This window comes from Anser anser (assembly GCF_964211835.1).
Source record: "Anser anser genome assembly, chromosome: 15".
Classification (NCBI taxonomy): domain Eukaryota; kingdom Metazoa; phylum Chordata; class Aves; order Anseriformes; family Anatidae; genus Anser; species Anser anser.
The window spans coordinates 16,297,557-16,320,384 of record NC_139736.1 but is presented as its reverse complement, the minus strand read 5'-3'; the positions used below and the strand labels follow the sequence as shown (position 1 = coordinate 16,320,384).

The 22,828-nt window shown below is 45.1% G+C and overlaps 1 protein-coding gene across 2 annotated transcripts in view; it reads right to left on the bottom strand.

Annotated features, from left to right (window-relative positions):
• LOC310881798 (uncharacterized protein) overlaps positions 1-16,993 on the bottom strand; it is a 60,421-nt gene extending 43,428 nt beyond the window's left edge. Inside the window, exon 1 of one of the 2 annotated variants that reach the window (XR_014572599.1) lies at positions 14,075-16,993. The gene's annotated coding sequence lies outside the window, so the exon portion shown is untranslated. The other variant, XM_083799551.1, reaches the window with a different exon arrangement.
• Between the last annotated feature and the right edge of the window lie 5,835 nt (positions 16,994-22,828).

The window sequence follows — 22,828 nt, the reverse complement described above, 5'->3', positions numbered from 1 at the left end:
TATCCATAGGTAACTAAGGAATGAATACTGCGCGGATGCAAGGATAAACAAATAAATCCAGAAGAAACAGGCTTCGCTAATCCCATGACCCCTGGGAAAACTTACTACTAAACTTATTACTAATTCTTCACTCACCCTCATGCCAGTGTCCCAGTGGAACAACCCTCAAGCAATGCAAACTTCAATACTGCAGACCCGGTTATTGGAGCTGAGGGGAGTTCTCTGACTTGTGTTTTGGCTGCAATTGCTTGACAGTTTTTATACCTGGCATTTGGAAACATTTAAGCAAGGCAGGCAACATCCAGACATGGTTCTTGCTCCAATCTGTAGGGCCACTGCCACCCAGCAGCCACACAACAAGCCAGGAATGCAGCTCAAGAGCAGGGATGGTTTGACTGAAGTGACGGGAATAGGCAGAGAAAAGACTTGGCTACTTTAAAAAATATATATACCTTTCCAAAATGAGGCAAAGAGAACAGCCATTGCTTCATTCACAGAACAGATTAAAAAGAAAGTCTGTGAAGAAGCTGACCTGGTGGAGTCCCCTCCTCTCTGCTCACAGCTGTATTGCAAACAGCTGAATTCCTTTATCCCTTCTTCCCTTCAATTAGATTTTGCTTGTGACCTGTGACAAACAATTTAGCAGTTCAATTCACGCTTGTAGCATACAGAATCACAGAATCATCGAGGTTGGAAGAGACCTCCAAGATCACCGAGTCCAACCTCTGTCCTAACACTAACAAGACCTCCACTAAACCATATCACTAAGCTCTACATCTAAACGTCTTTTAAAGACCTCCAGGGATGGTGACTCCACCACCTCCCTGGGCAGCCCATTCCAATGCCTAACAACCCTTTCAGTAAAGAAGTTCTTCCTAATATCCAACCTAAACCTCCCCTGGCACAACTTTAGCCCATTCCCCCTCGTCCTGTCACCAGGCATGTGGGAGAACAGACCAACCCCAACCTCGCTACAGCCTCCTTTAAGGTACCTATAGAGAGCGATGAGGTCTCCCCTGAGCCTCCTCTTCTCCAGGCTAAACAACCCCAGCTCCCTCAGCCGCTCCTCGTAAGACTTGTTCTCCAGACCCCTCACCAGCTTCGTTGCCCTTCTCTGGACTCGCTCGAGCACCTCCATGTCCTTCTTGTAGTGAGGGGCCCAAAACTGAACACAGTACTCGAGGTGCGGCCTCACCAGAGCCGCAGATGCAGGACCCAGCACTTGGCCTTGTTGAACCTCATACAGTTGGCCTCAGCCCATCGGTCCAGCCTATCCAGATCCTCCTGCAGAGCCTTCCTACCCTCGAGCAGATCGACACACGCACCTAACTTGGTGTCATCTGCAAACTTACTGAGGGCGCACTCGATCCCCTCATCCAGGTCATCGATAAAGATATTTAAGAGGACTACAATACACAGAAGAAAAATTCTGGCGCAAACAATTATTTGGTGACCAAACAGTTGCAGATTTCCATGCCACTTATTTTTAGTCATTCAGGTCTTCTGTCATTGTCCCAATGCGTCCACTGCATATTTGTAATATTTGTTAAATATGTCAGTGACTTGCTTTATAACCATTCTCCTTTTGCTATTAAACCAGCGGTGGCAGGATAGAGCCAGCCCTGGATGCACCATGCTCCCCACCAGACCCCAGCCTGCAGGCTGATGCTCCTGTCCTCCAGTGGTGCCCAGAGCCTGGGCTGCCCCCAGCCTGCCCCGCTCCCTGGCTGGGGCATTGGGATCAACCCTGCCTGTGAGACCCTGTGTTGCCACACAGGGGGGGAGCCCCACCTCAGTGATTAGCCCTTATTGCCCCCTGACAGGTTTTGCCATAATTCTGTAATAAGGTATCAGATAAAAAATAGAAATAAAAAAAAAAGATTTATTACAGCTACATGCACCAAAGTGAGCTACACAAGCTTTTTGAGCAGTGGCAGTTTCTGAAAGTCAGGGGAAATTCTCTTTCAAGGCTTTAAGGTAAATTATCTAGGTCATAAAAATTCTTTACTTTCAGCAAGCTCATTAATACAGAATACTACAAAAGCACAGGAAACTGTGGCATACTTCATATGCCAATACATCCATGGAGGTGCCGCATACTGAAGTCCTATCAACACAGGATTATTCTTAAAAAGACCGTTTACTGATGAAGGTGACACACAGCAATATCAGCAAGCTCATGGTTACAGTGAGATCATAGCAAGGTTCAGAGTTGCTATTAATAAATCCAAGCATCTCAAAAGACTTAATAAGTTTATTTATCCTCACGTTTCTTTCAGGTAGGTAGAGGAGTATCTGCGACTGCACTCTCAGATACAGCAGCTGTGACCTGAATGTCTCCTGCTTCATCTAAGTAAGAGCCAGGCACCCAGGCGAGCTGTCATGCAATGCAAACATCTTAGCCATGAGAGCAAAGATCACAAGTGACTGCAGATATACGTTCAAAAGAATCCAAGGGACAGACACACACACTACAGATGCACTTAGCTTCACTTCCTACTGCAAAGTGTTATACAGTTTAATAAATGCACAGAAATGTCATATTTGCTGGATTTCATTGATAATCAACTAATTTCACCCTTCTTCCAATCCTTCCTGTTGATTACAACATATTTTACATTATTGCTAAACTATTTACCCAATGGATACAGTTCAACATAGCCTTCTGTTTGCAAAACTCTCCTAAGGCCAAAAATAGGTTAGGACTTAAAATGGATAGGCACCGCATCGGAATTTGAAGTAATACGCCCCAACCAAGACCCAGTTGGTAATTCATGAGGTGTTACACTTCTATTTAGAGCAATAAACCATGATTTTTTTTTCATTGACAATGACTACTTACTTTATGCACCAATTATATAATGTGAGCAGCTGATTACTAAGATGTTCTACATACAATATTGTGACAGTGTTTATGGCAAATATTGCAAAAACAAGGACCTGCATTATCCAAAGGTTGTGCTGTAATGGCAAGGCACGCTTTATATAAACACCCATGTCAAATTTTTGGGCACCTTTTTGGCTGAAGTAAACCAGCACGTGAGGGATAATGATTGCTGCACAGAAGCCAGCTATTCCTACAATCACTTTGATGTTCTCCATGGTCAGAGCACTTGTGGCTGATGGTATTGGACAAAAACAAGGAAAGAAGATTCTTTGACCAGTCCAACAGGGAAATCACTGGAAGGAGTGACCACAGCCACAGAACATCTCTTAAAGCCATCACAGTAGGGAGAAGATGGCACTCACTTTGAATGCTGTATTATCCAAAGTAAAAAAATGAGCTGCCTACAGGCAAGAAAACAGGCAGTCAAAAAATTGGGGTCATAATTATTATATTTATGAAATAGTGTGCCCTTGAGACCTCCCAGGGCTTCAAGATGCTCTCTGCCACATCCAAATGATTCCCAGCTCACACCCAGTTTCCTCTAGGATAATCTAGAGGCCACCCAGTTCTCCCCAGTGTGCTCTAGAGAGCAGTAGAGGCCTCCCAGCATACCATACATTCTTCCAGGGCCTCCCATAGGAGTCCGGCACACCCTGAAAGCCTCAGAGTGGCCTATGTGTGCTCAAACACTCCCTGGAGACCTCAAAGAGCTCTCCAGTCTGCTCTAGGGCACACTAGAGGCTACCCAGGGTCCCCCAGACAGCTCCAGCACAAGCTAGAGGCCTCACAGGGCTCTCCACTGTCCTCCATGTGAAATAAATGCCTCCCAGTTCACCCTGGAGGCCTCCAGTGGGCTTCCACGTCACTTTAGATCTCTGCAGGTCTACCAGGGCCACTCCGTCCATTCTAGCTCCCCCTGAATGCCTCCCAGTGACCTCTAGGATGCCCTGGAGAACTCCCAGTGCAGCCTTGAGGCCTCCTGTGGCCTCCCAGTGCTCTCTAGGACCTTCCAGAAGCTTTGCAGGGCCTTGCAGTGGCATTGTAGCACCACCTGAAGGCCTCGCTGGACTCTCCAGTGCTCTCTACAGTACCCTAAGGGCATCCCCGTGCCCCACTACTGTGCTCTGGTGCCACCTGGAGGCTTCCCAACACTCCCAGTGCACTCCAGCATCCACTACGAGTCTCCAAGTACACCTGTGAAGACTCCCAGGGCGCTCCACAGCATGCTCAGGTGCCCTAGGAGCCTCCTATTGCACCCTGGAGAACTCACAGGGACCCTAACCCTAATTATGACCCTTCATATACATTTATTTCATATAATTCATATATGACAATTCATATGTAATTGTGACCAAAAAAAATAAAAAAAGAAATCAGGCTCATTTGTTTACCATTTTCCTAGATCAACAGAACTGGTGATGAAAGGCTAAAAAAAAGTCCCAACCACCAGGAAAAAAGCAACAATCACAGACAAGGTGATTTGCTCCGACTGGTCTGCACAGACAGCAGCTGGTTGGGTTTCCCAAGCCTTGGCCCATCACCAGGTGATGGAAATCCACCATGAACACAGAACAAGAAACTGTAAGAAGAAAGCCATCATTCACAAGCTCTCGGGGAAATTCTTAGTAAGGACCTGTCACGTAGAGCGTATGAGATAGATGAGCCTGAAACATGGACGTGGCTGCAAGTAGCACTGGAATTTGGGCACCAATGGACCTTTACCACAACAGGCAAACTTCAACCAAGCCCAGTGCAGGAGGCAAACTCCTATGCAGTGCTTCCGCTCCCAGGGGGAGAGATTCCTATCGCATTCTTACTAACAATCTGCAAAGGAGGGTGTGTGCCCTGCTCTGCCTGTTGCCGCTCTCCAGTAATGCACAAGTGCTGTGTATCAGAGAGAATGGCTCCACAAAGCAGAGAAAGTAGGTGATGGGAAGGATGCAAATTCAAGCCAACAGCACTGGAAGATACACAGCACTCTGGTGTCTACTTGCAGCAAATCCTGCAAGGATACTTATAAATACTTCTGGTTAATTTTAGTAGGAATAACTTAATAGCCAAATTAGTTTTGCACAGATCATTGTTACGATGAGGTAGCAAGAAAAGGAGGGAATATGCTCCCTCATGAGCCTCCTGAAATAAAGTTAAATTATCAGAATAACCATTACCTGGCTGTACCCAGTCCTGAGAAGAACTTTTTCATACATTAGTGAATTATGTTTAAACTCCTCGTTATCACTGACAGAAATAATACACATGAACCAGCACACACATAGATAATATGGAACTTTGCACCCGTCCTTGCCAGCTGCTTTCTCTATGGAATTACTGCGCTCTGTGCTGTATTAGTGCCCAAGCAGCCTGCTGGTGAGCTGAGTTCTCTTTCCACATTTAAATTAACAATTTCATGTATCATTACCTGGACTTCATTTACCCTTGATCCTTAGCTTCTTAACAGAGAAAAAATACCCTAATACAGAGGGCTGTTGTTGTCAATAGATTATTCTATATATTTTTCTATTCCTAGTTTGAAGATCTTGAAAGGACTTCTACTGTACTGCACATTGAGTCCTGCGGATGTTTTTTTATCTCACCTACTTTTCATCTCATTCTGTTGGAGACCCTCCCAGTCAGATAAAGGCACCAGGCCTTTGGATAAGGAAAAGCAATTTCTTTCACTTGGTTAACTGCAGGACTTAATGTTATCAGCTGCATTAAGGGACAGAAGCATGAGGCAGGCTATCTCGGAATCAAAGTCAGCCAGAGCCACACAAATCCCTGCAGCAGTACCATGAGCTTTGAATAATCAATTGCACATTCCCAGGGAGCTTGTATGTAACAACAAAAATATTTCTTGTAGCTTGCAAAGTAATAGGGAGACTGAGAGTAGAGATTAAAAAAACCCTACACCATCACTTTTTATTATTATTTGTAGGGTTTGAGATGAGAAAGTTGCAAATTTTTAGCAATCTGGATATGAGACAGTTATTAAGGTGTGGATGTAAGTGACTATAAACGATACTAAAATGAGAGAAGTTGCTATTGGCTCTGTCCAGGTGCAATTGGACAAAGGAGCTTCCATTTGAGAGCAAATGTTCAACTATCTGACACCTGAGACCATCCTGCTGAGCTTTTCACTAACTCGGTAAGGGCTTCCGGAGTAAGCACAGGGTCTAAGCCAATGCTAATCTGCTAAATGGTTGCGGAGTGTTTAAAAGGGAGCTGCCCACCACAGCAGGAAGGTGTTTTGAAGTCCCAGACAGCAGCACAGCTATGCTAGAGGAGGTATATCAGCACGCATTTAACACAGCAAGCTGTGTTCTCCCAGAACTCAGATGAGAGTTATTGCAGCAATAATGTGTATAGGCCCCTCTTCACAAGCTGTCTGCTCTAACAGTGCATTAATACATCTTCAGCACATGAATTGCTCAGCAGAAATGCAGTTTAGAAACTTTGCTGGCGAGGAGATAGAGTATGCTGGCCAAGTCACACACAGCTTTTGCTTTTAAATCAAGCAGTTTGGTTCAAATCACAAAGAAATGTAAGTTATTTTTGTCCAATGGCATTCAGTCAACACTAGTACATCAGCATCTACAATGAAACTGTTACACGTGGTAGATGTCTCAAAAGAGGAACCAAGGACTATTGAGACAAATTAAACCATTGTTTTTCAATACAACCCAGAAAAAAATCAGGATTAAGGCACAAGGATAAGGCAGGTCCACGTATTGGTACTGTTGAAATATGTAGGAAACCAAGTTAACAGTACTCTTATAATTTATCATTTGTTTGCCTGTATCAAAGGCAGCAAATTTTCATTTAGTGTGCCTTGTATATACATGATAGAGGTACCCAGTTGTGGTTTGAATACTTCAAGAGGAGGAGACTCCTCTCTCTCTTTCCTCTTCTTTCGGAGGTTAACCGCCTCATTTAAAGCATTAAAATAATCACCTCATTTCTCAATTTATTTGGAGTTTTGGTTTGGCTTGTGTGTTTTTCTTTTTTACCTCTAGTCTCTGGTTCCAGTTATGTCCCCATTAAATGAAACATCCTCCATTGCGTTCAGGATAGATGATTTTCAGCTCAGAAGCCATCCGCACCACGTACAGTCACAAGCTTCAGTGTAAAAAGTGGCCAGACAGTACTGTTAGCTATCCTGCTCTGATATATACGTGAGTAAAATACTATTCAGGTAAAACCTACAGCAGTGTTGGATTTATTTATTTTTTCCCCTCCCTTAAGCTTCTGGAAAATTGAGCTGTTTTTCCCAACAGCGAGCATGCTGATAGAGCCAAACAGTGCTCCACAGAATCCCTTGAAATTTGGAGCCCAGGCCAAACAGCCAACTTGCCAATCTATTGTTTGAAGTTAAAACCCTTGCACCAACTTAGAATAAACACAATACCTCCCAGAATAAACATCACTGTGGTTAACGAGAACGTGGAATGAACTGCAAAATAATTAAACTCCATGTGTCAATGTAAACCTGACTGATTGCTGCAGCCCTCTGATTAATTGCTCCCCCTGCTCTGGGGAGCATTAGCATGAGAGCAGAAGATAACCTTGATAGCTTCAGTATATACTGAAATACCTGTTTAGCAGTGTGGGCGAGGTTATCAGACCAAAAGAGACTCAGCTAATTATCACAACCTGTTCCCCTCCTGCTGCTGGTACATCTGTAACAGCAGAGGTACAGTTTCCCCAAACAAGAAGCCAACCCAGCCTTGTAAATCTCTCGAGTGACTGCTTTTTGCTTGTGTCTTTTGAGGACGCTTCTTTAACCCACCTAGATGCTGCAGTAACTTACTCCACTCCACAGTAACTGTTTTCAAGATATTAGGACTTCCAAGTTTTTCTTTAAAAAAAAGATGTAAGAATTTGCATCTGTAAGCCAGTCCCCAGCCCTGCTGCACTTCTGCCATTTGCCAGGAGCGCACCAAACCTAACATTTGGGGAAGTCATACGTGTAAGTTCCCAAATAAGAGGTATTTGTTATCTGCAGCCCAGACTCCAGGCCCTTTTCTGAGACACTCGGCTCCAGCCAGCTCACACACTGCAGGAAGACAACACAGGTCTCACTACCAAAGCAGATTAACTCTCCAGAGCTTTTCTAATTAGAGACACCAGCTCCATGCCAAGAAAATGTGCTTGCTGCAGCTTATTTTAGCTCTGTAGTTCTGACAAACCAGTCACTTTTCTTCTTATGATCATGTGTAATTGGAAAACAAACTTTTTCTGAATAATGGATGCTCAGAGATATCACTGCTCATGAAACAATGTATTTTCCATGATAAAAATAATCTGTGAAGTGATACCTTAACAGTAACAGAGCTGGCTCCTGTGAATGAGAGGCAGAGAACAATTGAGGTTCAAAGGTGCCACGGGAGTCTCCACCCCGACCCCTGCTCAGAGCGGGGCCAACTTCAACCTTAGATCAGGTCAATTGGGCTGGGGCCTGTTAAACTTTGAGTGACCCCAGGGACAGAAGTGGCACAACCTCTCTGGGCCCCTGCTGCCATGTCCGACCACCCTCACGGTGGACAAGTTTCTCCTCCTTGACCAGAAGGGCCTCTTGCCTTTTGCTGTGCAGCTCTGAAGAGAGTCCAGACCTTCCATAATTTCCCTTTAGATGATATCACATTTATTATTTGAATTATTTGCTGCTGTCCATGCTCTAAGCTTTTTAAAACCAGTCCTTATTTCCTTGTGAAATTACTGGGTAGAATCAGGAAGAGGCACTTCAACTACATGAATGACTCCTGTGCGTGAAGATCCCTTCTGTGGAGCAATCTGGGGAACTGAGACCCTCAATAAAATAAGGCTGTAACAAAAACTCGTAAGTTAGTCAAAGGAATTAACTTTTTTTTTTTAAGCTTACTTTTCCTTTTCATTTAGTCTTGAGGGGTTGAAAAATGCATAGAAATAAAAAAAATTGCTCTTAGGAAAAAGAATTGACTGCTGTTAGCATGGAAAAAACTACTCTTTGTTGCATTACAAAGTCATGGTCTGCTGCATTTGCAAAACCATCTTCACAGAGAATATTTCACTGTTTGGGCTATATCGGAGAACACTTTCTGGAATGCTCCAGGGAGGTTTCTGTTTGTTTTTAAACAGGCAAATAATCCCAAAGCAAGAACACAAACAGTGGTTTCTTCTAGTTTTACTGATAAATTTTCAGATTTTGATGAGTTAAACGGAAGGAAGAAATCAGAAATAATATATTTATCTCCAAAAATTTTCAAGAATAAGTGCAATATCAGAGTATAGAGACTGTGGATAACCTAAAGACTTGACAGATGTGAGTAATTCATCAGGTCCTGCATCTGCAGCTTACTGTGATCCCGTACTGTAAGTGGATGCAAATAGAGAAACAAATAATTAAACTGTTAGATTTCATTTACTTTTGAAGAAAACAGGTTCACCATTTATAGTTCAGAAAAAGTCCCTGCTTCAAGCAAGTGATGTATTTGTAGGGGAAAACTGCGCATTAGTCCACAAGAAAAAAAAAAACAAAAAACACTGCTGTCATTTTACCACTTTATACCCATTTTAACTGAGAAGAAAGCTGATAGTTATAACAAGTCCAACTGTAAAATATCCAATACAGGATTCAACTAAGCAAAATTCATTCTTTTATAGGGTTATGGAACACCAAGATCAGAACCGCAATGCTATAGGTGCTGCACGGACACACAGTGACAGCTAATTCCTTTTCCAAGAGCCTACGAGCCAAATAGTCTTCTTTATCTAATGATGGGAAAAATGAAATATCACTATCACCACTTCACCAGCAAAAAGCCAAGCACAGAGATTAAATGATTCAGCCAAGCACTTAAGATTGTGCTTTTACTTTTCAGAAGATTAAAAATTAAGAATGTGGGTAAGGTCACGCAGAAAATCAGACTGACTCATGAACTGAGCTGAACTCCGGAGTTTCCCAAGTGCTCAGGCCATGCTGTAACTCTGCACCTTTCTCCATCTTCTCTTCCCAGGCTTTCCTGTATTGCATCCTAAGGTTTTGCATCCTAAGGTTTTGAAACCAAATCCATCCAAGTCAGAAGAAAAAATAAAAGAATATTTTTTTTTCCATTTTCATTGCTAATAAAGGCAAAATTTTGTGACAATAGAAATACAGCAAACGTACCTAATGGAAACTTAAAGCTCACCACTTCATGAGCTACTCAGAGCAGGCTCATGCTTCTCACTGTCCAGTCTTGGATCAGTGACTTCAACCTTAGGCTCTCCAAGGCTCAAATTTATGAAATGAGTGAAAATTTGCATTGCTCTCAGGACTTAACCAGAGCTCTTTCCCCAGGCTCCTCCACAGAGGCTGGTCCTTGCTGAAGAGTGCTGTGAATAATTCACACATTGGTGTTGCTTTTCCTAAATCTCAGCCTCACCTCCACAGTGAAAGGGGCACAAAACAGCACAGGAACAATACCCCTGATGTAAAAGATGACCCAACAGGAGTGAGAAGATTAAGATTTTCCCTTCTGCTTTCACAGTCGGACAGAGCCAGTATAACCATGGTCAGTCACCAAAAGGAACATATAATCCTGCTGTGGCCTTTGGGCCTGCTTGGCCACCCATCTTACCCTAGAAAGGGCCAATTCAGGAAATTAAACCAGCAGAAAAGCAACTACAGAGAAAGCCACTAGCTTTACCATGAAACCCTCTTTTGGACTTCCCTTCCCTCCTGGCTCCCGCCTCCACGCCAAGGCACAGGAGGACACTGTACCCACGCACTTGCAGCTCCATGAGATTCATCAGCTTAGCAAAACACACAGTTAACCAGTGTTATTTGTAGCCAAAACCAAGCACAATTTATAATTAACACCTTTCATGTTAACAGATCGTAGGCAGGGGGTTAAAAAAAAAATCAGTTGCATACCTAAGCACATATGCATCCCACCTAAATATGAAGCATTTATTTGAAGTGTAAAATGCCCCCAGCCCACAAACTGCATACTTCCAGCTACAGAGTGGGAGAAATCCGAGGTGGGCTGAGCAACAACCCAGCTGTGCATCATGCTTTGCTTCCTGCAGAGCCGGCCCAGAGGGATTAAGCACCCTGTTTCCCTCCAGAAATGCCAAACCTTAGGTGAGATGCACCCAAACCTTAAATCTGTGTTTTCAGTGAACCAAGAGACAGGAGAAATATCATAGATATGTATGCCGTGTGGCACGTCAGGAAGTTTGAGGTGTCCAGCATAACTCCTACCATCTCTTATTAAAAGATTGTTTTAGCTGTTTGCTTGTGTTACAAGAATGCCCTGGTGAAGCTCAGAGCCGTTTCATGCCTGTGGCTATGGCTGCAGACTGCACCTGTGCTGAAGGGCCGAGGCTCTGCAGTAGCCAGGCACAGACAACACAGGACAGACACAGAAGAACCAGCTTGTGCTTGGCCACCCACCAGCATAAAGTCATGGACGTCCCCTGGGCCAGCGCTTGTACAGGGGACACCAAAAGGCACGTGAACTGTGCTGGCTTCTGACTCTCAGTGGCCTCAGTTCACTTTCTGTGATTTGGTCTCTATTACTGTTATTGGACATCGGCCTTGGAGAACCACCGCAGCCTGTCCCAGCTGGGTGAAACCCCGGGGCAGTGGGGAGATGCTGCAGCTGGAGCACACCTGCAGCCCTCAGGAACCAGCCTCCCTCCTGCTCTGTAACCCAGAGGAGAGCAAGAAGACCAGTGCTGAGAGCTGCTGCAGCCAGGCGCCTTCCCCAGGTGAGAGCCGATGATTATATCACACCTACAGAGCCCCATGGGACCAGTCCGTGGCCTGATGGTGATGGTAACAGGAAGGTGAAAAGCACGGACGGAAGTTACACTGAGTAGGTTAAAATTATCTTATTTCAGTTGATTGTATTCCTAATTAATTAAATAATGAGGAAAAAAGTCTGCTCAAACTTTTCATTTAAAATCAAAGGCAAGGCCCTGCTCCAGCATCCATTGCTGGCACCAGTAGCTCGGCAGGAGCTAATAATCGAGCCTCTTAGCCACTTCTGGACTATTTTAACAAATTCAGCTGTTGATTCTAGCAGTCTGTCAAATCTCAACATATTGCTCTTATCTATCCATCTAAAACATATAATGTGAGGTAAGGAAAACAGACTTACAGACTTTTTTCCCCACTCTATTTGAGCTTTAACTCCATGAAAAAAGTCCTTTTCCCCCAGACCTTTACATACTCCTTTTATATGTAATGCACAGGCTGAGACACTGACCCTGAAACAGCCCCCTGTAGCACAAATCCAGCAGCAGTACCTGACAGTCACACAGCAGCTTTCATGATTCACCATCTGCTAATAAAGCATTATAAATCAATCAATAGGTCAAAAGATCTCACTGCTGGATGTTTTTGTGGACCTGATTAACGGAACGATAAGTATCAATTTATTACAGGATCTGCTAGAACACTATTTATAGGAAGAAGGAAGTTGTTTAATTAAAAGAATAATTCTCAAGTATTTAGATATAAATTGTGTGCATCTGTGAAGATGCAGGACTAGACGGAGCCCAGTTCCAAAGAGCTGCAGCGTGGGGTTGCTCTGTGCTACGTGGTGCCGCCGGGCACAGCGAGCTCTGCAGCTGAGCACCTCTGCTCCGCAGCACGCCTGAAGCCCTGCAGCAGTGTGAGCGGCCCTGAGCTGCATCCACCGAGCACACCTGTCAGCACATCCTGCATGTACTAGCGCTGGTAAGACCTTCTGGGTTAAGTCTTAAAACACGTGCTTGGGAACGGCTGGAGTGCATTTCGGTCTGCTGAGCGAGAAGTGGGGAGTTGCACCAGAAGGCCGGAGGAGAGCAGCGCGGACCTTTCCTCTTTCGTGTCCCTTCACTGGTGGAAAAGCAGCACTGCTCTGCTCTGAGCAGAGATTTAGGAGCCTCTAAGAAGTAAAATGTAATGAAGAAAACAGACTGAATAAGGCACTTTGCTGGCCACCAAGAAGTCTGCTGTGTTGCTGTTCCCCCGAGGGCTCGGCAGCGAGCCTGTGCGGTGAGCAGAGGCAGCGTGTGGCCCTGGGTGGCTGCACCAGCACGGTACCAACCAGGCACAGCTCCAGCAGGACCAAGCTGCAGAACCCTGCCCGGCTTTTTACCTTCTCAAACCAGCTGCAATCTAGATGTGCCTCAGCAGCCGCTGCGTCGCTTTGCTCGGGTTCCCAACCTCCAGGACTCGTCTCTGGCACGCCACACTGCTAGCTGAGGAGGCACCTGTTCTGGCTGAATCGCTGAAGCACTTCGGGAAAGCCTTTCCAAGCACCTTTCTAAGCCTGGGTTATCTACCACCACCCAGGGAAGCGCTGTCCTGTAGTATTTAGAGACACTTGTGCAAATATAGATATTTATGTCAGCAGTGCAGGAACAGCATGTGGCCATGCACCACGAGGAGCAGAAGAAAAGGAGTTTTCCTGTTAATTCCTCTGCCTATAGGAAGAGCAGGCTTTCCCCTTGTGATCTAGCTCCAGCCTCTCACAAGCCCTGAAGATCGCGTAGCAGCCAGCACTAGTGCCACCCAGCATCACTGTGACTCCGGGGGGCTCAGGAGCCACCAGTGCCAGGAGGGAGACAGGTGGCAGAGCAAAGACAACTCAGCCAGGGAGGCAGTGGCTGGAGGAGCGTGGTGGGTCCCGTGGGCCCCCAACTGCACCCAGGGTGGCACAGCTGCAGATCGCCTACGGGGCTCATAGCACAGCAGAAACAAAGCAAGAGCCACTGCAGCATGAAGAGATTGGCACCTGCCCAACGGGGCAGCCACTTAATGGACTGAGTTCAGATACACAGAGCTGGTCTAGGAGCGATCGATATTGTACAGAACAGCACGACACAGACATTGTCTCCAGCCAATTATGCCGCGCTCTCTGTTATACAATATTCATTTCAATGTTACCCTGAAAGGAGGAAGCATGGCAGGTCAGCCAAGTGACAGCCACTGCTGTAAAACCCAGTCCTCTTTTCTTAGAAAACCTCTGTGGACACAGTGCAAATCCTTATAACCAGACCCTTACAAAGCACGGTTCCAGGAAATCCATTAAACCTTCACTCCGTTCATCACCACTGCCATTTCCACTTGCCAGTGCCACATGTGCATTTCAGGCTCTGCCCCACAACAAGCAGAGCATCTCCCCATCCCCTGGGCACTCGCCCCAGCACTGCCGTTAGCAGCACACCCCAACTCACCCCTCTCTTGCTGACCACAGCACAGGCAGTTTAAGGCAACATCAGCGCCAAGTTTATCCACGCCCAGGTACCCGATGATATGTGCACCCAGAGCAGGGCAGCACCGCATGGAAAGCTGTATTATCACAGCACCGAGGGCAATGCTCTGAGCCCAAGTGCTCGTGCCCAACCCAGCACCGCGTTCTGTCGTCACAGCATCCTTCAGCTCTTTGCACATCAAGTTACAATCTGTGAAATGCCATGATCATCCTTTTCTCCCAACATTCATTCTTCTCTGAGGCCGATGCTCCTCTCACAGCATCTTCAGCTCCTGGAAATTTATGTTTAGTCTCATACTATCTGGCAGCTGTTCTAAAACCTCAGTGTCAGGAAAAAAAAAAAATTAAAGATTTAAATGACTCCCTCTGGGTGCAAAAAGCCCCTCAATTATTTGAAACCCATGATTCACAGGCTTTTACAGGCAACTGGCCAGCACAACACACTGTTGCAATGCTCTGTGCAACACCTCAAGGTGCTTCTCTATCCCAAATAATAGGAAATTAATGTTTGCAAAAGGCTTTCAAGTGTTCTCAGGCAGCAGCTTTACAGGAAGCAGCAGAATCCGTATTATTTATATAGATCTCGTTATTACAAACTAGAACTCCACGCTATCACTGTAATAAAACGTTACCCAGGAGACCATCAAAAAAACTGAACAAAATCCTGTAATACACTGGGATGAAATGTGAACACAAGAGAAAACAGGCTTTCAGATCATTTGCAGTTATCCCTGGAAAATGAGACACCTCTACATTTGCTGTGCATTGCAGGGGTCTGGCAAGTGTGGAAATAAAAATGTTGTTTTTGCAGAGTTACATTGTTTAAAGGTAAGGAATGGGGTATTGAGATATGCTTGCAGTGATAAGAAAACTTAGCAGGCGACCTTGTAAACTGAAGACGACCAGACTCCTTAGAACAATTAGGTGAAAATTACGGTGTTAAGTCAAGTCAGATAAGTGAGGAAACATTACCACTTCAAACAGTAAAAAAGTCAAAAGAAATTTGAAATTTAACAGGCCAGCAACTGAAGGCCATGCACTGTCTGTGAAGCATCAGGTAGATTGTGAACCTGGATTACCCACTCAGTGGGGAAACAGGGGAGGGTCATGTCATCAAAAAGTATATAAACTGTGTTTTGGGACCAGTAGGCGCGCTCCTGCTTGTGGGACGCGAATAAATTACTGCTTCACTGAGATCCTCGCCTGAGCCTAAGTTATTGGCTGCGGAGTGTTTCTCACACAAGTAAGCAGAGTGCTCTGCAGCAGTTGCAGGACTCTTTAGAAACAACCTTTTCCTTTTCACCTATCGTTCTTGGTTTAATCCCCCCTTCCTTCTCTTTTTTTTTTTTTTTTTTTTTTAACTGATCTGATGGGCAGAAGGGTGAATATGCCCCGGTGGCTTAGGCAATAATAAACGCCAGGGATGAGTAATCTTCATACAGAAGATCCTTAGAGGCTTGTGAGGCTGCAGAAAATCTGACTGCGCAAAAGGAAGAAGAAAACCAGAGCAACCAACTAGTGTCCCCACACACGACCCTAGCAGGGACAGATTGAGCCAAATCCCTCCTGAAACACTGGTGTACTGCTTTGCAAAGCCCCCAAACCCACATCAAGCCCTTTTTAAGCATCTGGGTACAGAAACAGCTGCAGCAGCACATGCTGCAGAAGCAAAGCCAAATATTCCCTGTTTGCACTGTGCCCTAAGGGCTAGCAATTTCTACCTTTTGCAGTTTATAGGTGCGAGTGATGGAGAGGGCTTTGCATTTGTTTCCTCACCTGCTGCACTGCCCTCCTGCTGCCTACAAGTGATGGGTACTGGTGCTGCCGATCTGGCCGGTCACTTTGCCTCCGCCCAGGCCCAGTTGCAGGCTCAGGAGGCAGGCAACAGCCAGCCAAGGCTGTGAACAGCGCTTTTGCACCTACTGACAAGGTGGCTTTTTATATTTTTAGGCACAGGCTGCTTGAATACAGTTCCTTGGAGCTGGCAAAGTGCTCCCCCTGCTCCTGCTGAGGCTCACTCCCCCCTGCAACTGAGAGATGCTCTCCCCGGAGGAGAATAAAAGCCAATATTATTTGCGCTCTCTCTGAGGAAGCTGCAGAGTGAAGCTCATTAGCATTGAAATAGAAACACAAACCGGGCCACTCCAGTCCTGCCTATTTGTAGGAGCAATAATTCTCCATAGGTGCTTAAACGCATGCAAAACGGACTGCTGGCGAAATCACCTCACTTAAGATTCGGAGCTGTTTGCCGCAGCTTCAGACACAGGGCACCTGGCCCCTGTTTTGCGTGCTGGGCCAGGCTGGCCCACGGCACTGCTTTGCACTGCCCCAAAAAGTGGCACCAGCATTTCAGACCGTTATGAAAGTTTGGTGACCTACAGCAGAATTTGCAGTCGGCACCTCCGTCAAGCTCAGAGACCCTGAAGAGCAGCCGAGCTGTTCTGTTATTAAAACAAGCTAGGGAACGGTTAAGCTGGGAGCCTGCAGGCAGGGACACCACAGAGACACCCCTCCCTAGGGCCAGCCCATACTGCCCATGCACTGCCCTCGCAGCAGGAGCCACCTCCTGGGTGAGGAGCCCCCTTGCCAGCCGGCTGAACCCTTCCAGAAGCACTCACAGAGCGGGCAGCAGTTAAAGATGCTGGTTGTCACCAGTGGGAGTGCTGTAATTTAAACGACAGCGCATTTTGCAGTACTGCTGGCACTTGGACCTCTGGCCAGAATCCCTTCTCTGATGACAAGCTACCTAAACAAACAGGTTTGTTTCTTCTCAGCAAAAATGTGAAGAAGAGGTGCCCAAGGAGACCCCTGAATAGTTGACACCAACATGTAAATACATTTGAAAACTATAGCAAAATCCATCTGAGGACTGTGGATGAAACTCAGCACAAGCCATTAATTATATATATATAATAAATATATATATAATTATATATATTATATACATATTATATATATTATATATATAATAATATATAATATATATTATATATAATACAATATAATATATATTATATATTATATATTATATATAATTATATATAAAATATATAATATATATAAAATATATATAATATATATATATATATAGGGTATCTGGGAACTAAAGTCCAGTCAGTCTGAATCTGTGCTGGGCAAAAACCTGGTGAAGAGCAACATGGCACATAAACCAGCATCTGGGAAAAGGTGGTGGCACCATTAGCGCACGTCATCCTCAAACAAAAATTAAGCGTCAGACAAATGAGGTATTTAAATTGTGTCAGCACTGTTTGACAAGAGCGTGAAGTGAAAGAGCCTGAAGCTGACTTTCATGAGCAGTAGATTTTCAATCTAAAAATGTTTTATACAAAAAAAGGCTATCCAAAATACTATAAAACTAGTTTTCCAGTAGGCACTACATGAAAAACACGATTAGCCAAATAGTTTCAATCCTTGACCCAACCCTATTCAGCACATTCCCCAACTCTCTGGAAAACACACGAAGCCACTGCTGATACAATCTGTGCGTGGCAGCGCTCCATGCCAGGCACAGCATTAACGATGGGAGCAGATCCGGAAAGCTTGGTGACACCAGTTCATTTGAGCAAAGTGCTCTGAATAGCCGTAACTGGCACGTCACCTATCTCAGCACCAAGTACACAGGTCACTCTAACAACAGAGAAGACATGATTTTTGTCATCAGCAATTAAGAAAAAGAAATGGGAAGGTTTGCGTAGAGCCAACCACACACACTCCTAACGGGAAGCTGTTACTAAGAGGGTCGAAGCAATCCACAGATACAGAAATAGGAGATAAACCAGCCAGCTCAGGGAAGCAGTGCTATTTCGGTATCTGAAGTCCAAGAAACCATTACTAAAAGCTGTGAGCAGCTCTGGTGACCATATTTCAAGGATAGTCTTGAACACATATGAAGGATTCAGACAAGACTCTGGAAAACTTGCCTTATAGTAAGAGGTTTTCAAATCTCAGCCTGTGCTGTTTTCCCAGGCGGTGGCAGGGATAATTCAGCCACAGTCTACAATTATGTCCCAGAGGAAGAAACTCTGATAGCACACAGCTCTTAGCCTAGCCAGAATAAATACATTGCAGAAGTAGTAAATGAAGTAAATATTTTAAAGCAGAGGGCAAGTAGTCATTGGAAGAACAGCCCTGGGACATGACCAGCTCTAAGAAGCTTAGCAAAAAGCTTGGGTGACATGCGGAGAAAATGCCAGCACTCAGGCAGCAGTTGGAGCCCACCTTCCAGCTTGGACACCCACACACGGGGGGCTCTGGGTGTCCTGCAGGTGAGAAACTGCACAGCTGTGCTTAAATCACCTCCCCTGCTGCCCCATCTCTGTCCCATGTGCTCCAGCATCCCTTTACAGTACCGAAAATGAAGAGAACAGCAGTTGGAAGACTTCAAGGAGAACGTGGCCAGTCCTCAGCCCTGGTGCCCGGAGCATTCACGCACTGCGCTGAGGGCTCCTCAGGGCAGCCCCAGGTGGGTGCGTGGGGCGTGCTTCCAGCTCTGCCACTGCCTGCCGGAGTGAGTCACCCTCCACACACTATCACCAGTTTGCCTTTTCTCATCTTTATATGGTATGTCATCTTTATATTTGTATGGCATCTTGAAGGGAGGCAGATGAACATCATAGCCATGGCAGGTGACCACGGCACTGCAGCCCAGGGGGTCACCACCAACCCCAGGACCCAGAGGAGTACAGGCAATGTGAGCACAACGTCAGGAAAAGGGGCAGAAATTGGGACGTGTAGAACAATTTTAACTACGTTATTCCTATCTAAACTTTTTCCTCTAATAATGAAGTCTAGACTAGTAATTATTCTTGAATAAGATTAAGATGTCAATGGTATTAAAATAATATTCTCGGCTTTTTATATCTGTAAATATATATACATATCTATATAAAGGTTATTTTTCTTTTTGCCCATAAGCAAAATTTTAATCGCAAATTCACTGCTTACTAACCCATGTCAGTGCTTATGAGGCACCATTATTTTAAACAGAACAAGGTACATGTGGTTTTCTTCCAATGAATGCAGAGATGACACCTGCAAATGCTGTGCTCATCACAGAAGAGTACAGGCACCCATGGCTGCTTCCATCGGGAACATCCCTGCGCCACTAACCTCAGCCCACATAGCACTAGTCAAGCGCCCAGCCAAGCCGAAACCTGTGAAGCAGAGCCCTGCTGCCACCGCAGGTACTGGTGGAGGCACCTGCTTTGGCCGCCCGAGCCATTTGCAGTAGGGAGGATATTGAGGTCATTCGGGTTTTATTCCTGTAAGGGGCCTTGTGCACAGCACAAGGACGTGGCGTTGCTGTACCTCCCTGCTGAGACCATCACAGGGTGCGGTGGAATAAACCAGCAGCCACTGCCTCCACCGACAGCCGCTGTGCAAAGTGACCACGCTATGGGGACAAACAGGTCAAAAAAGAAATTACAGAAGCCTCCTGTGGTGGAAAGCCTTACCGAGTCACTGCAGATTGCTTTAGAGAAACCCGTAATCACACAGCAAAAGCAACCTAATGAAGAGCTGGGTTGCCGGCAGAAATATTCTTTTATTCATTAGTAAGTCCACCGGGGTCAAGTTATCACACACAAGTGGAACACAGAAGGACTCATCAAGCCTTTACACCTAATTATACAGAAATGAGCTACCACCTCCCCTCACCTGACGGTTGTGCTTTCCAAAGTGTCACAAGCACTTAAATCACACCTAGTGCGTTCGTTAGCTGGTACGACCCAACACACGGCCTGATTACAAGGAAGAAAAGAATGTGACAGACCTCCAGAGTGATGAGGCGAGGTTGCAAAGGGGGAGGTATCATAACAGCAGTTTTAATTCAAGCCTGGAATTTGATAGAAAGATTTTAAAAATCACACACACACTGGCACTGCAAAAGAATATATTGTCAGCATTAACAGAGGCTTGCAGCATGAGACCTTTTCCAGGCAGAAAAGACTTGTTACAATAAATGTTCTAAAAAATTCAGCATTCACATAAGAATCCATGTGCATCCATAAAATAAGAGAGCAGTGCAAATAGATTAGGTTTAAAACAATCTCAGGGAAAAGAGAACTCTTTCACTGAAGTTCCTCCATATCTTGTCCTCTTAAATCACCTCAAAGAGCATCCATACAATCTCAGAAATCCTATTATCTCCCTGTTCCTATCATAAATTTGCCAGTCTTTTTTGATAAATTACCACCTTCCTATCATATTATTTCTTTACTAAAAATTACAAGTCAGAGTTCTGAATTAAAGTGCACACTAGCAAATTGGAATTCTTATATTACAGAAATAAAAATTGGAATATATGTGTCTGAAGTATAAATATATTACATGCATGTATAGCTGGGATCATTATGTGCCGTTACCAAAAAACAGCGCTATCATTTCTACAGCTCTTAAAGAGCCTATTGTGATCTGTGATTCATGTGTTTTCAGGAGCCGTGCTCGACTCCCAAAGCTCTATTCATTTTTTTCTGGTTAAAATAGATCACCTGTGTGATAAATTATTCTGGAGCAGTTATTCTTGTGTGGATGCTCTCCGTCTGGAATGAAATACTTTATTATTTTGATTTAGCTTTATTCATAGGCTCGTAACTCTAAGCATTCCCCTAATTCCAGGTAAGGAAATGGAAGAAAAACAAAACCAGCAAACCCAGCTCCAGCCTTCACAAGGGATTAGGGTCCAAACATCCTAACATGGTGCTGGGCTCAGCCTGAGGACCCAAATGCTGCATTTACATGAATGCTCGGAAGTCAGAGCCTATTGTGTGCCAGTGCTGCCTATTAAGAAAAAACAGAAAAATAACTTTATAGTTTTTTCTTTTTCAGAATTACTAAGAACACTGAAATATATAGAACAAAATCCATAATGCTACTTGACAAAAAAAAAATTAACTTTAGAGAAAAAGATGTTTCTAGAACAATACATTCTAAGGAGCACTGTGAATCTGCAGCACATCCCTGGTGATGCAGGCTGATGCCATCAGACACGTTGCTCTGTTGAAACGCTTAAGGATAAAAAGTGGCACTTTGATATTGTGTTAACAGCCTGAAAAGGGATAAAACCCCTCTCTCCTCACCTGCCAGCCCCACAAACTTGGCTTCACAATAGCTGTTCCCATCCACCTCTGCTCCCATCACTCCTGACCTGACCTATCCTCCAAGAAACCTTTGTTCTGTTTTATTTTTAAGTTGAATCCATTCACAGCATGGCCAATGGTGCTAATGCACCAAGTGTGGGATGCTACTGCTGGGAGCAAAGCAGGGGGCAGAAGCAAGGGAAGGGCAAACCTCGAGATCCCTGAGACTGAGCACTGCCACCCAAGAGCCTCCCTCTTGCTTCAGTAGGAGCTTGCATTACCTGCAACTCAGATGCCACAATTTTGGCATAGCTGAAAAAGACCTTTAACAACAAAGTGCACTCAGGTGTACTTGTATGTTGACATCATTCCAGGGAGTGACTGATCCAGCCAAGATAAGAGGAACAGAGAGAAGACTGTGCAAAGTCTCAGCATATAAGCATTTCATCACCATTTGTTTTCATTTGAATAGATTTTTGTAAAAAACTAGGTGAAGAAAGTGTGCTCTGAGGCTGGAAGCTCTTCTGACCGCATGCATCACACAGCAGACCCTGAGACATAGGCTCACACGCATTGCGTGCTGTACTGCTAGAAATGCCTGAAATCCAAACAGATTCCCAAAATCTGACCAAAAAAAAATCTTTCCTTGGAAAGCCAAATGGTCGGGATCAAGACCAGTAGCCACCAGTACAACTGGAGGGGGGTCAACAGGGTAGCTCTCAGCCAAGTTTGCCATGAGAACATAAAATCACTGCCCTCCTACTTGCTGCCGGTGATGTTTCCTGGCTCCAGGCAGTGCAGGTAGCTCCATGCCTAACACAGAGGCCAAGCGCAAGCATTCTGCTTGTGCCCGTTTGATGTAAGTGAAATATCTGCTACAGCAGCCACTCCAGGTCACTCCTGTTGCTCAGAGATGCCCCCAGATGACACCAAGCTCCTGCCTGGCAGTGTTGCAGTTTTGTCCTGGTGCTACATTTTGGACCAGGGATGTTCAAGTCCCCATATGCCAGCACTACCCAGCCACAGCCCCAGGTCCCTGACCACTGCTCCAACCCCATGAACACGCTCAGGTCACCAGCAAGGGCAGCAGCATCTGTCTCAGCCCTGTAACCAAAACATGGATTCATCATTTCTTTATTAACAAGGACTTTAGCAAGAGTATACTCAGTCACGTACAGGTTTGGGCATCAGCAGCTCAGGAAACAAAGGAAACCCCAATAGCCCAGGAAATAAATGCTGGCAGGGAACCCATGCACCAGGGGTTTTGCATGAAGTGTTGCACGCTGTAGACACAACTCCTGAGGCTGTAAGAGTGCACCTTGCATCCTCACCTGCCCCAAGGCAGCAGCAGATGAGTCACAGCCGTAGGTAGGTCGGGCTGCAAGGCGCTGCCGGCTGAAACAGGCTGAGCAGCGCCAGGAGCATCCCCACAGGAGATCAGCAGCCAACTCACCTCTCTTCCCCAGCCAGCAAAACTGAAAAGTCCAGCCAGGAGCTTTATAGCCTCTTTATTTCAAAAATAAACAAAATGGAAATAAACTTTATGATGACGTTAACTAAAGCTTTCTAAAATAAAACTTCCATTAAAAAGGGAGGGTAAAAGCTGGTGTTTCTACAGC